Below are 15648 nucleotides of genomic sequence, written 5' to 3' on the forward strand. Positions count from 1 at the left end.
TGAATAACGTCTCTTTGGGCCTGCTTTGGCAAAGACCAGTGCTCAGCTGGAATTGTCCTTCTTCAGTCCATTTTGCCAAAAGAGTCTTGAGGTCTCAGTGGGGGACTTGGAGCCCGGGGAGAGTGTCCTGTTGCCTTGGGGTCAAGGGATCTTGTGGCACCGTCATTTGACTGTCCACTCATTCATTCTGGGCTCCTCACTGGAAATGCTGGCGTGGTTGTGGGCAGCCTGATGCACGCGCCTCCTGTCGAGTGGGAGAGAGCACCGATTGGCCCAAAGCCGTGATCCAAGGAGACTGCAGCCCGGGAATTCATCCTTCTTTTTTCAAATAGAGATGTGCCTGAAGGTCCCTTGGGACCTGGAGCAGGAAGGGGAGGAACAGAAGCTCCTGGCCCTGGGACAAGCCCTGGGGGTTTCTGCCTGGGTAGGAAACCCTGTGGGGGTGGGGGGTGGAGCCCTGGCTTGGAGCCACAACCCCTCCTTACACTCGGGACTGCCCAGCGCTGTGCCCCGGGCCAATCGCTCGCTGTCTCTTGGTGTCAGTTTCCCAGTTTTATACGGAAGAGCTAGACATAAAATGTGGGAGCGTGCGCTCAGAGAGCACGGGCCAGCTCGCCTCCCATGCATGGGGTGTGGGTGCATGGCTGGCACACCTACCACCCACACCCCGGGAGAGGACAGGACAGGGCTCTCATCTGGGAAACTGCCCTCAGCCTCGGGCTTGGCCACTCCTCTCCTGCCCGCGGCTCTCCAGGCGGCTCCGACTGCTGGCCTGCTCCTGGGCTCCAGGCAGGGACGTCCTCCCCCAGCCGCCCCGGGATGGGGGCTCCTTGCACCAGCCACTGCCTGGCAGCCTCCCCGGCCGACGCGGCTCCCGTCGGCAGGGCAGCGCCATTCTGCTGAATGTTCCCTCCTTGCTGCCCGGTTCCACTTCTGTTCTGGTGCTCGGGTAGGAGTGGGCGGGGAGAGTCTCTGGCAAGACCAAGCTCCACCCAGGGACCCACAGGTGTGAGCAGCGGGCTCCAGAGCTCTGCTTTTGCTGCAGGATAGGGGAGCACATGCGCCCGCAGGCCCTGGACCCCTGCAGGTCCTGCCACCCGCTCAGGACAGGCATTTTGCTGGATGGCAGGAAAAGCAGGGGAGGAAAGAGAGGAAGAGAGGAAAGAAGGGGAACAGAGGGGGCAGGGAAGGGGGGAGAGAGGGTGAGGGAAGAGGGAGAGAGGAGAAGCAATGGAGGGAGGGAGTCCCAGGGAAAAAGAGGAGAGCGAGAGTGAGGGTGGAGGGGGAAGGGGGGCTCCTTCCCTCAGAAAGTTCCTGCCCGCTCTGCACAGCTCAGGGAGTGACCGACAAATCCTCCCGCAGCTCGCCTTTCCCAAGCGCCTGCCTAACGCAGCCCTTCGCTGCCCAGGAGCTCCCTTTGCCCTGAAGTTCAGGGGCGCAGAAGTTGGGCGGCCCAGGTCAGTGGTGCGAGGCCCCGTCTGCGCCCCCTGCCCTCCCCCCATCCCCCCCACCTCCCTGCCAACAACCCCAGCTCGGGCAGAGTAACTGCGGGTGGCCAGGGCTCGGGCATGACCAGAAAGGCCAGAAGACCTCTGGGTGGCGGGGGCTTGTGCAGTGGGGTCTCCCACTGGGGAGAATGGGGTGGGTGGGAGACAGAGCCACAAAACGTCCATTTGACTCACGCATGCGGGCCCAAAGGGCCCAGGTGTGGACTCGAGCGTCTTCACGCGAAGCTCCACGTCACGGAGCTGCCTCCCATGGCAGGAACGGACGAAGAGCGTGAGTGTCGCCCGGCTTTAGACTCTGTCCTCCCACCAGGACACACTAAGAGGCAGTCGTCTTGGTGAGCGTGGCAGCGACCTTGTGAACTGCGCTGCCGTCATGTCCCAGGAGGGGCTGGGAAGCGGCTCCCCGGAGCGAAGGGGCAGCAGGCGTGGGCGCGCCTGCTGCTCACGTCCACGGCCTGGCTCCTCGCGTCGCGGTCGCTTGCAGCCACCAAGTGCTCTGAAGCCCCGATCAAACCGGCTCTTGCCAGCCCGCCAAGCTGGCATGGTCTCAGTTGTTACTTATTCAGTGTAACAAATGCCATCTCCCCTGCTAAGAAATCGTGGTTTTAATCTACCAGGAGCTTCAAAAGGTGGAGGAAGAGGTGTGTTTTCTCTCCATCTCCCGACAGCCTCTTGGCTCTGCTCTGTTCCCAGAGCTATGGAAGCTGAAAGCCCTCCCCCCCCCCCATTCTTTCCACACATGCTCATTGCACAGCTCCTGTGTCTCCCCATATCCTCACCATCCCAGTCAGGTAAGGGAATCATTCCAGGCTCTCCTGCTTCTCCCACAGGGGAAGTGTGCTGAGGTGTTTCCCCAGAACTCATTCACTCGCTCTCATTCATTCATTTAAGAAAGAGCTTTTGAAAATTTATTCTCTGTGAGGCATCAGCTAGGAGCTATGTGGTTTTAAATAAACTCTTTTGGGGTTACAGTTGTAAGACAGGTTCACAGCAGAGTGTTTGCAAAACGTAAAATAGAACAACAAATAATTTTGTCACCTGCAATTCCATTATCCAGCGATAACTGTTAGCATGTCGGTGTATTGTTATCTCGTTATTTTTCCTTGTACAAAACGTGTGCTTTAAAAACAATTATAACCATCTAATAATACCTTGTGAACAATCTTTTCATGTCATAAAACATTTTCCTCTACCATACAATTTTAATGACTGTATAATATTCCATTGTATGGCTGTGTTATGATACATGTACCCAATCTCCTTTGTTAAATGCTTGGATAATAATCAATATTTTACTATTCTGAATCACTGCAATAAAAATTCTCAGGATTAGTGGTTCCGCATGTCCGTGGTTAATGACCTAGGACAAATTCCTGGGAGAATAGTGCTTTTCAGTTCAGTTACAGTTTTTCTCTCTCTCTTTTTTTTAACATTTATTTATTTATTTCTCCCCCTCCTTCCACTGTTTGCTCTCTGTGTCCATTCACTGTGTGCTCTTCTGTGTCTGCTTGTGTTCTCATTAGGCAGCTCTGGGAACTGATCCTGGGACTTTCACCTAGAATTTCCCATCTTTGCTTTGAGGAGGTGGTTGCCATTCTAACTCTTAAGAACTGCACGGCACATGCTGTTTTACCTGCTGGGCAAAACTCAGCTCTAATGGTTTCCCTTGTACTTGACTTCAAATCAATAAAATGCCATTCTTTGGTAATGTTTAAATGCCAGATCCATTACAGAAAGAAGAAAGGATACAACTGAAATTAAAGGATTAAATGGGCATTACCCCTTTAGTTTTGTAAAAGCCTTTAATGTTTGCTTTTTTTGTAGGTTGATCATAAGGAAGTGATAAGTATGTTAGGTTATTTGTGGTTTGAGCTAATTTTAGTCTCCTGTTCACAGCTTGCTTTATAGCCTTTGACATTAAAACATGCTTTCTAGAAAGACAGATTTTGCATGTAGGACAGAATCTGTATTCTGTACTTGGCTACATTTAAAATACTATTGTCTCAGTATTTTGGATGGTGGACAGTTTGAGGCATAGTAACGTTCTTTGAAGATCATTGATTCCTGTGACATCTTTCCTTTATCAGCAGATAAACTAGATTCTTTCATAGAGGTTTGGAACTCTTGCTCCAAGTCCCTGGCTAAAAAAGGCATAGTTGGCGTTAGAAGATTAAAAGAGGATTTATAAGATTTTGAGCAACTCTGAGATAGATTAAAGTTAGACTTTGATTGGCCGTGTATAGGAAATCTTCCTCTTAGTTGATAGTGCCTTGCTTCTAAAGGCAGGGGCATGTTTATCTGGTTTCTAGAATCCTATAGAACAGTTGCTCTTTAAAGATTTATTCCCAAACTGCCCTTCTCCTCTTAAGCAACGGTCCTGCATGTACACGCCCATAGGGACGATGAGGTGATGGAAAAAGAGGGATTAGGAAACCTGGATTTGGGTTCTGATTCTGCCTTTGACTGTCGTAGAGCCTTGAAGGAGTTATAGGATCTGTAAAATGAGGCGATTAGAGCAGATAGCCTTATTGCATGATCAGGCTCTGACATTCTACAACTGCATTGTTCACACAAGGTGCCAGGAGGGTGGGACAGCATTTCTGGGGGGAAAAAGGAGGGGGGTTGTGTTCCACTTGTGCTGGATTTGGTAACATTGTATGGCTGTTCCATGATCCCCTTTATCTAAAAGGTAACACAACTTTTTCTTCTCGTGTAAAGAGGATTATTGGATTTTGTGATTGGACCAGAATCTCCCCTTCAATGGAAAAATGCACAGTCTGATTCATGTTTTATCCTTGTTCATAATAAAACCCAATAATAGCTGACATTTATTGAGTTCTGTTACGTGCCCCAAGCACTGTGCAAAATGCTTTACATGCTGTGCTCTTTATTAGACACTATAAATTGGTTTATAAAGCAGGAAATGTTTTAAGAGGACAAGTAAGTATCAAGTCATCAGTGTTCTTTTCTTCCTGAGGTATCCCGTGTCCTGGATCCGCTCTGCACTAACACTGTGGTGATGTGATCCTTGCTTCATTTTCCTAGTATATGACTGCAGAAAGAGACAAGGCGTTGTCCTCAGCCTCCCCAATTTATCAGGACACATGAAGATATAGTTTGTAGTTTCTGACCATTGCCCAGCTTCCTAACCTCTTCCCTAGATATCACAAGTTGGTCACCCCCCGTTATATTTTGCTTGGTCCACACAGTGTCTTAAAATTTTTTTTGCCATTGCTTATGTCGGGAGAAGTCGCATAAAATTTTGAATTTTTGGCTTCTTTTGAAATATCTGAAGGTCAGGCGTCCTGAGTACAAATTCCTGCGCGGCAGTGGCCTGCTGGAGAGGAGGAGCACAGTTGCTTGTGGAAGGTCACAAACTTATGCTACGGTTTCTATTATACAGCCTCCTGGCAGGCCACGCTGCCCCTGTTTACGCACACTCCGTGGCCTCTGGAGGGGTCTCCTCCAAATGGGCTTCCTCTTCAAGTTTAATATTAATACGAGAACTAGCGTGATTTTAAGAAGATGTCTAACCTTGAAGTAGTTGGTGTACCATCATTTTAAAATCAAATCAGGGAAAGACTAGGCAGAGGGAAAAGGTTGATGATTAGTGTTGAAATGCCTGAGGGGGTGCCCTTGACAGTAAAATCCAGGTTAAAATAATTAGCCAGATGCTTCTTTTCTTCCTGCCCTTTGCCCTAACGACTTCATCCTCAGCCCTCTTCTGCTGTTTTGAGAAAGTAGGAAGTTGACACCATTTTTCCCACCTCAGGCAAATGAGTGTGACTATATTTTTGTTCCAAGTTCAGTTATTTCCAAGAGCTACTACTTTTTTTTAACTGAAATTCAATTTTTTTTATTTATTAAATTTAAGTATATCTTTTTAAGGATATCTTTTAACAGAGATAAACAATAAATGTAGTCATGCGTGCTCTATTTTTTTAAAAAGGATTTATTTATTTATTTTTCTCCCCTTCTCCCCCCAACCCCGGTTGTCTGTTCTCTGTGTCTATTTGCTGCATCATCTTTTTTGTCCGCTTCTGTTGTCAGTGGCACGGGAATCTGTGGTTCTTTTTCTTGCATCATGTTGTGTCAGCTCTCCGTGTGGGTGGCGCCATTCTTAGGCAGGCTGCACTTTCTTTTGCATTGGGCAGCTCTCCTTATGGGGCGCACTCCTTGTGCGTGGGGCTCCCCTAAACGGGGGACACCCCTGCGTGGCAGGGCACTCCTTGCACACATCAGCACTGCACATGGGCCAGCTCCACACTGGCCAAGGAGGCCCAGGGTTTGAACTGCGGACCTCCCATGTGGTAGACGGACGCCCTAACCACCGGGCCAAGTCCGCTTCCCATGTGTGCTCTTGTCATCGTCCCCTTAGTGCAGGAGAGGAAACCAGCAGAGCAACGATGAGTGTCCAGCAAGGGGGATGAGCTTTGGCAAGGGCTGGTTCTAGGGCTGCTGGAGCTCTGGCTCATAAGCAGGACAAGGAGGGGAAGTAGCTTGTGCAAGGACACACACAGAGTGTGCTGGAATTTGACTCGCACCCAGACCCCTCTGGCCCCAAAGCCAGTACAGCAGGGGCGGCAAACTCAGATGGGAATAGGATATGAGGCAGGCGAGTGTGTGGGCTTGTTGGGGACCCGCTGGAGGAGACGTCTGCCATTCACCACCAGGCACCCATCCCCAGGTAGGAATGGGAGCCCCAGGAGGCCACAGTGTCAAACTTCTCCACAAAGGCAGGAAAACTGGACTTTTTGCATGTGGGAAATAACCTCACTTGTATAGTTGGCAATTAGTTTGATGAATGTGCTGGCCACCTGAAGACTGCTTGCTGCCCCAGGCCTCCGGTTTGCATCCTCTTCTCCGTCCCATGTTGCCTGGAATCTGCAAACCAAACTCCCTCCATCTGTGACTGCCACCACCACACTGGGGAAGCTTTAGAGAGAACCAGCCAGTTCCAGGAAATGACTTTTGCACAAAGGTTGTTGATGTTTTCATCCACCCGTCCATCTGTTCATCAACCCTTGCAAGCCCCCAGCCATCTGTCCATCCATGCATCCATCCAGCAACTCACCCATGCGTGATTTATCCATCCATCTCTGCAGTCGCCCGTCCACCCATCCTTGGAACACGCGAGGTGCATCTACCGAAGGCTGAGGGCAGGAAAACAGAAATGTTCAAGGCATGGCCCCTGCCTTCAAAGAGCTCGGCCTCAAGTGTGACATTTCAACCAGGCTGAGAGGAGGAAATGGGGAGGTAATAGAGACCTTGTTTTATAATCTCCCAGCCCCAGCGCAGGCAATAAGGGGTACATTTTCTGTGGAGAACGTTTTTAAAATCACAATAAAGCCAACAAGGCTCAAACTGCTTATTATGCCATGAGTCAGCAATTCTCAGCATCACGGCAGGTTGGACGGCGTCCAGCAAACCCCCATCTCACCCCGCCCGGCAGGTCCCTGCTCGTGGTATCGCAGCAAATGGAAAAGCACAACTCCCAGCGCCTGCATGGGGGCTGCGGGAGGATGACAAAGGTGGCAGCAGCATGGATTTTTTTTCAATTTAATGCCTTTTTAAAAAATTACCTTTTTTCAAAGTTAGTAGAGCACACAAAATGTTACATTAAAAGACATGATGTTCCCATATAACCCACTCCCCACCCCCACTCCATCAATTGTTTTATTGTATTTTTTTGAAGATACATAGATCACAAAAAAATGTTACATTCAAAAAATATAAGAGGTTTCCTTATGCCCCCCCAACCCCCCTCACCCGACTCCTCCCACATCAACAACCTCTTTCATCATCGTGGCACATTCATTGCATTTGGTGATGCAACTAGAAAGAAACCTTGAAGAAATGGTCAACTCAGACCAGCAGAATATCTCAACCTACATGTAGGATCCTTTGTTAAAAACTGCTTTTTGACCTTGAATGTAAGGGGGAAATGGCAACAACAAATGAGTTTATATGGCTAAGAGTCTTCAAAAAAGAGTCAGGAGGTCATCAGAGGGGTCACGCTTACACATGCCTCAGCAGGAACCCAGAGACAGCCAAAGGAGATACAACCCCAGGTGCTGGTTCTCCTAAGGGCTACAGAGACCCACCGGTTCTATGGTCATGGAAGATGGCTCTGGAGTTCAGTGCCATGTCAGTGGACCCTGCCTTGGAGTTTGTGTTCCTGAGTGTGATGGAGTTGAACTCAGATGTGGCCTTTCTACACGTGCCTCTTCTGTCACTTTTACTGAACCTGTAGTTGGTGCTGGGGTTGGTGGATGCTCAGGAGACTTGAATCTCTGGACTGCCCAAATGCCAGCTAGGCCCTGAGCCTCAGCAGAGTTGCAACTCCTACCCTCTGGTTCATTGGACTTACCCAGGTTGGCTAACAGGGAGATGAAGAAGGTCAACCACCACACCAGGGAGCCAAGAGTGCCCACAACTGCAAGCAGGAGAATTGCATCCATCGTCCATGTGAAATCTAAGCCCCCTCTCAATATAGAGGTGGAGTAGACATCACCATCCCAGGGTCCACAGGATGGAGCAATAAAATATGGATTAGAGTGGACTTACTGTTATTCCTATGGAATAGAAGAAATTGTAGCATTGATGTCAAAAAAGGGCCACAGAGTTGCTGAGGGCAGGGAGAAAGAAGACGAGATGTGATGTGGGGCCATTTTCGGGACTTGGAGCAGCACAGATTTTCACTCTCTCCAAACCCCTCAGACAGAGCAACTATGACAAAACCAGAGGCTGTCCTGAACAACACTGACCATGAACTTGTTGCAGCTGTCTGAGTTTGGACAAGGTATTCCCACAAAACTCAAGGTATAAGCAGGTGGGAACAAGCCAGCCATCATCTCAAGATCCAGGTGCTCTGTGCACCTGCGAGGAAGGAGAGGCTGCCCGGGGGTCTGAGAAGAGAATCGCAGCAAAATCGCCTGCAGGAAGCCAGCAGGCCGCTTGGAACAGGAGTGATGGAAGGTGGTTTTGCACACTCAGGAGTGAGTGAGGTGCTGGGCCTATGGTAACATCAGACGGGGCTGGAGCCGTTTTGCCCTGGGAGCCCTTGGAATGATCTTGCCAGGGCTCCCTTCCAAGACAGGACCCACACTGAGGGGAAACTGCAGGGAGCAGAGTGAGAACCTACCAGTACGAGGGCAGTGGAAGCAAAGGGGGGTGGCGAACAGAAGCTTGAGCGCCCAGAGAGCAAGGCAGCAAAGCACAGGAAGGGAGAATCTGGGGCCACATCACCTCCTGAAAGTCCAGGGAAACCAATATTCACAGGGGATGTGAGTGACAGAAAAGGTCCTGGGGTCAAGTCCCGTGCAGAGTGATAAGACCTTGAAATGGAGTAGAACAACATCCCCACAGAAAATAAGAGCTGGCCAGCTGTAGCCTTCTATCTCAAAATGAACTAAAAGATACAAAGAAAATGATGCAGGACATAAAAGGTCAGTGCAAATCAAATTAGAGAAACTCAGAAATGAGGTAACAGAACTCAGGAAAGAAGTAGAAATAAAAGGAAAAATCACATAAATAAAGACTAAACTCGAAGAAATATAAGAATGCATAAGATCAGATGATAACTTAAAAGGAATAGGAAGGCAAAAGGATAAAAGAATTTAAGACTCAGAAATGAAGGGCTTCCAGCCAAGAGCAAAGGGAACATATTTACACTCTTGTCTCAGACAACTAAAAAGCCAGACATAATGTTTGAAACAATAGACTTGGGGCATTGGAAAGCATGCAGCAGGGGCAGACCCCTGAGAGAAGGAGAAGAGGCAAGCTAAGCCTTTGACGGCCCCCCTTGCTGACGAAAGAGAGAGGACAGGACACAGTGCTGGGAGGGGGAAACCAAAGAGCCTGGTGGTCTCGTTGAGTTGAGGAGGCAGAGTTGGAAATTCAGGGGGGCCACAGTAGCTGGAAGTCGCAGCAGAGAGGAGAGCTCTGTGTGCCTTTGCAGAGAGGAGAGAGCACAGTGATAGAATTCCACAAGTCAACCGGGGGTTCCTCTGATCAGCACTCATCAGTGCATGAAAGTGCAGAAACCACCCCAAAGTAGGCAAAGAGCCACCAAAAAGGAACAGATGGAACAGTCCCTGGAACCCACACATGAAAAGGCTAGCCCATCAAACAAAGACAAAGATAAACTTCAAAGGCACAAAATATTTCCAGAAACCTTACAGCATTTCAGGTCAAAGCACATGAATTAAAGGCATACAAAACTACTCAGCACCCAACAAGGTAAAATGCATAATTCCAATTTAAAATGCAGGAAAATAATGAGAAAAATGGACCAACAGATGATAGAATTAGAAGGCAAGTAGGTTAGGAAAAGTATCATGCCTATACTCTATATGTTCAAGAAGGTAGAGAAAAACATGAACATATTAAGGAGATACATGGAAAATATACAAAGTGCCCAAATAAAACTTCTAGAGATTAAAATAATGTCTGACATGAAAAATACACTAGCTGAATTAACAGCAGAAGACATTAGAGAAGAAAAGTTTAGTGACTTGAATAAGAAGTAATTGAAAATACCCAAAATGAAATATTCAGAGAGGAAAAAAAAAAAAGAAGAGCTGAAAAAGATACAAGGAAAAGTGACAAATATTAAAGATTGGCAAGGAAGGTCTAACAAACAGAAAATAGGAGCCCCTGAAGACCCCAAAAGCAGGGAAACAACCAATACAGAAAAACAATCATTGCAGAAAACTTTCCTGAAATGTAAGATTTAAATCTACTTATCAAAAGAGTGATACACTGCTTTATATCTTGACTGTATCAGGATTTACACGACTATGCATTAGTCAAAAATCATAGTACTGAATACTCAAAAGGGTGATTTTCACTGTGTGTAAATCATACCCATATTTTTTAAAAGGAGTTGAAATTAAATATGGAAAGAAGATGCGGTGTAGGCATCAGAGAATATCAACCCAGAAGGACCACCACTGAGTCATATTCTAGTAAAAGTACCAGATTTAGAAAGAAAGGGAGAAATAAAGAAATAAATAATCAATCCATCGGGCATGCAGGTCTAAATAGGAAGTGATTTATAAGGAAAAGAAAATCAAATTACCATTACACCTATTGACAGCAATGTTTTATGCCAGAGGACATTGGATCCATATATTGAAAGTATTCAGAGAAAGAAAACGTGAGGCAAGGATTTACAATTTCACAAGCTAATTTTTATGTCTAAAATGTACGAATCGTTATCAACATGCAAGAATCCAGGGAATATTGTTCCCATGAGCGCTTCCTAAGGAAGTCACTGGAAAACGTGATTCAGACAAACAAAATGACTAGAGAACATTGACTTAAGGACTGGTAGTGTGTATTAAATATTTGATAACTCATAAAACTAATAGTAAGGAAAATATGGTATGCAATGGTTTTATGCTCGGTCAACAGGGATATATAGTTCAATTAAACAAAAGTGGGGAGAAAACAGAACATATACAAAGCTATTTTAAACTCTTCTCAGTAATTACATTGATGGTGGTAGTACTAGAACTATCATTCTGATGCTACACGGCTTGTGCTGTGAGATAAATGTGGCAGTTTGAAGTTCTTTCATGAATCCCCAAATGAGAAAGACCATGGTTTTGAAGCAGCCCTTTCCTGTGGGGCTGGGAGTGGCTACGTCAGTGAGGCGTGAGCCAGCTGGGACCTCGGCCCTCTTGCTGGGTCTGACATAAACGGAGACATGGAGGAAAAGGGAGCACCATGTTCACTGGCCCTGCCATGTGGGAGAGAGGACTGCAGGAAAGCAGAAGAAGAGCTCAAGGAGAGGAGGCCCGGGGAGAGGTGAGGCTCGGGCCTGATGGCTCACAGCTGAACTCAGGAAGGAAGCGGAGCAGCCTAGCCCGATGGAGGAGCCTGGAGAGAGACCAGCCCTAGGCCTGCTTACCCGCAGCTGAGCTCCGGGAGACGGTCGCTTCTAGAGGGGAAGGCGGAGATCAGCGGCCATTTCACCACGTGGCAAGAGCGCAGAGTCAACAGCGGCTGACTCTGGTGAGAAAGCATCTCTGAAGGTGCCTCGATTTGGACATGTCACGGCCTAGGAATTGTGAGCTTTTACCCTAAATAAAATCCCCATCATAAAAGCCTCGCCGCTTCTGATGCTCTGCATTAGCAGCGCTTTGGCAAACTAAGACAGATATTCTAATTCTGTTATTACCTATGTCCTTAAAATCCAGGATAAGTTAAAATTCTGTAGTTCTAAATTTGATTTTGAATGTGAAATTTCCTAAATCAGAGATTAAAATATCCTAAAAGCAACAACCCAACCCAAGAACAACAATGACCTAAGGCACCCAAAATATGGTGCTGGAATACCATGTCCCACTAACACACACTCACACACACACACGTCTTCTTGGAGAAATGGCTGATTCTCAGTCAAGAGCAGGAAATCTGCACAATGGGCCTGGGACACCTTGACCTGCCAGAGACGGAGAAAACAATCTGCATGTACTAGAGTCTTGTCAAAACCATAAAGGAGCCATCCAGAAGAAGCTTCCAGTAGCCGAAAATAGGATAACATAGGTCTCACAGAGGTAATAATTGCAGTTAATAGAAATCCATCAATTTGTTTAGATCCCTGAGCCATAATATTTAGAAGTGATCATTGGTCAGCTTTGGATGATGATGGGGATCAACTCTTTACTTTGCAGATAAATGCATGAAGATAGAGAATCGAGCATTTACAGGCATCTTTTCTGGTGAACTCTACCTCTGTGTAGTCAAGAGCAGGTGAGGGGAAGGGCCTCTTTCCAAAACTATCCCAGCAAGCAAATGTAAAGGGAGCGATGGAATTGGAACACGCTGTTTGCAGCCCCAGGGAATTAATAGCTCTTATCGAGCAACAGTAGCTGCCAACATCACACCCGAGAGCCCTCAGGCACTGCGCGCCTCCTGGTGAAAGAGTACAGCAGCCCTGTGGGCTCGCCAAGCTGTGGGCTCCCAAGTGATGGCTCGTCAAGGTGCAGGCTCGTCAAGGTGTGGGCTCACCAAGGGGAGGAGACCTGAGTCTGGTGAGGCCGCTGGACCAGCTGCCGATTTGCAAGCAACAGAAGTCAAAGAAACGTGGTAAACTGCGCCAAGATAACTCACAGGGGGACGGGGGGAGGAGGAGGTGTGGAGGAGGAAAGGAAGTTAAAAGAGACTTAAAAGATACAAATTTTTTTTTTCAAATGGGAAAGACCAAACTAGGGACACACGCTAGGTGATAGAATTATAAAGAAACCCAGGCCATGACTGCTGTAAAAGTCAAGAAGAGGTGTGATGTGGGAGCATTTTCAGGACTTGGAGTTGTCCTAAATGATATTGCAGGGACAGTTGCAGGACATTATATATCCTGCCATAACCCACTGAAAGGACTGGGGGAGAGTGTGAACTACAATGTAAAGTATAACCCATGCGGGGCAGCCTTGCTCCAGCATGTACTCATCAAATGCAATGAATGTGTCACAATAATGAAAGAGGTTGTTGAAGTGGGAGGAGTGGAGGTGGGCGTGGGGGTGGGGTATATGGGAACCTTTTCTATTTTTAATGTAGCATTTTTTGTGATCCAGGTATCTTTTTTTTAAAGACAAAAATTAATTTTTAAAAAGTCAGGATAAATGGCTTCTTTTGGAGGAGGGTGTTTGAGGTTGGGTTGGGGTACACGGAGAGTCTTTGGGGGGATAGACGGCGAAGCTCCGTCTCTTGATCCAGGTGGGGCTACAGGTGCTCAGCTTACAGTAACTCATTCCACTGTCCTTAAAATTGCTTAACGTGGTTTCCTGAACCTGTTCCATTTTACAGTAAAAGGGTTAAAAACCAGCATACACAGAATCATCTTGACTGTAGTTTGAAGTGCATGCGTTGGAAGAGGAGATGAAAATGTGCTGACAGCACCTGCAGGCACCTCTGGGGGCTGGGTTCTGGACGGCTTTCAGTCGCTTTCCATGTGCTAGTTCATACTTTGCACTGTTTTAATAGGGAACAATTTCAGGACTATTTTCTGCTTGTTCACTCTTTTTTTTTTTAAAGATTTAATTATTTGTTTGTTTGTTTATTTATCTCCTTTCCCCTCCCGAGTTGTCTGTTCTCTGTGTCCATTTGCTGCATGTTCTTTTGTCTGCTTCTGTTGTTGTGGGCAGCACAGGAAACTGTGTTTCTTTTTGTTGCGTCATCTTCTTGTGTCAGCTCTCTGAGTGTGCGGCACCATTCTTGGACAGGCTGCACTTTCTCTCTCACTGGGCGGCTCTCCTTCCGGGGTGCACTCCTTGCACGTGGGGCTCCCCTATGCGGGGGACACCCCTGCATGGCACGGCAGTCCTTGCGTGCATGAGCACTGTGCATGGGCCCGTTCCACACGGGTCAAGGAGGCTGGGGTTTGAACCGCAGACCTCCCATGTGGTAGGAGGACGCCCTATCTGCTTCCCTCAAACTATATTTATTCAAGAATTTATTTATCTCTCCATTTGTTATTACTTGAAGACATACGATAATGTTAGCTAATATTTATTGAGCCACCCAGTCCTCATGCCACCATTATGAGGTGGCTACTTTCATTATCCCCATTTTACAAAGGAGGAAACTGAGGCACAGAGAAATTAGGTAACTGCACAGCTGGGATTGGGACCCAGGTAGCGTGGCTCGAAAGCCTGTACTAGCCCAGGGACTGTGTTAGCATTCTGGTTTCCACGCCAATGCCCTGAGCTATTCTGAAAAAGTGATTTTGCCTCTCTGAGACTCAATTTCCTTGTTTGCACAATGGGAATTCCAGTAGTGCCTATCTGCCAGGGCTGTTGTGGGAATTAATGAGAATGTGTACTTGGAATGGTAGGCACAGTGCCTGCTGCAAGCACTCAAGGAATGAGCTGGAAATCCACTGATAATACCAGGGAGAGGCTGGGCAGGGAAGAGAGATGACTCTGACCCACTGGAGTTTACAATCTGCATACAATGTGCCAGGCCCACAGCTGGATGGTTTGAATTGGAGCCCACAGGAAGGCAACTGGACCTGCCCTTCTCCATGTGTGCGTCAGGGACTTGGAATTGCTGGAGAAAAATACGGATTCCTGGGCCTTCCTCTCAGGCCAGAACTATCAGAGTCCTTTGATGATGGGCTCAGGAATCTGCATTATTCGACACACTCTCCAGTTGATTCTAAAGCACCATGGAAGTTGAGAGCCACCGAGTCCAGTTTGAGCACGGTCAGTGTAGGATTTCTATGAAAATTTGAGATGTACTGAAAATATTTCAGGACCTGTCCCTCCAGCCCCCTTCCTTTCTGCAGCGCCCGGCGCCAGAGATCCCGGACGGAAATCTTGCGTTTCAGACAAGACACGACTTCTACGGTCTAGGGCGTATTCCCCAGCAGCCTGCGGGATCACGGAACTCCTGTTTCAGGGCGAGCCTCTTCTGGCCCAAACCCGGAAGCAGAAAGTAGGGCCCGCAGCTCTCTGCCTAGACTCCAGCTTGCAGCACTAAGGCCAGGGCCCGGGCGTTGCAGCTGCGATGCATGACTATTTCAAGGTCACACCGTTATTCAAGGGACTGGGCAGAGGCTTGAACTCAAGTCCCACCCCAGCCTCGCAAACCCATGTGCCGTGGGCAGGGCTCCCCGGAATCACCCAGGCAACGCCAGCGCGCTGCGCCTGAGCCCCAGGTCCGGAGCGGAAGGCAGACAACTCGCGGCCGGAGTCTCAAAGCCAAACTCAGCATGTAGATGCAGTGCATTCCCCCCAGCGTAGGACATGACACCCGGGGATGAGCCTCCCTGGCACCGAGCGATCACTACCAAATACCAGCTGAAGATGGAACTAGAAAATGACCTTGAGTTAAAGGTTCAATGCGGATCAGCAGAATATCCCTGTCTACATATAATAACATGACTTTAAAATGCTGTTTGACCTAATGTAAGGGGGAAATGGAAAGCAGAAATGAGTCTATATGGCTACGAGTCTCTAAAAAAGAGTCTGGAGGCTGTCAGAAGAATTGCCCCTGTGCACAGCTGAGCAGAGACTGGGAGACAGATGGAGTGGATGCAATCCCCAGGTGTTGGTTCCTTTGAGGGCTAAAGAGACCCACGGGTTCTATGGTCATGGCAGACGGGGTTCGCTGCCATGTCAGATGGTCCTTC

This window comes from Dasypus novemcinctus, chromosome 24, assembly GCF_030445035.2.
Source record: "Dasypus novemcinctus isolate mDasNov1 chromosome 24, mDasNov1.1.hap2, whole genome shotgun sequence".
In the NCBI taxonomy this organism is placed as follows: domain Eukaryota; kingdom Metazoa; phylum Chordata; class Mammalia; order Cingulata; family Dasypodidae; genus Dasypus; species Dasypus novemcinctus.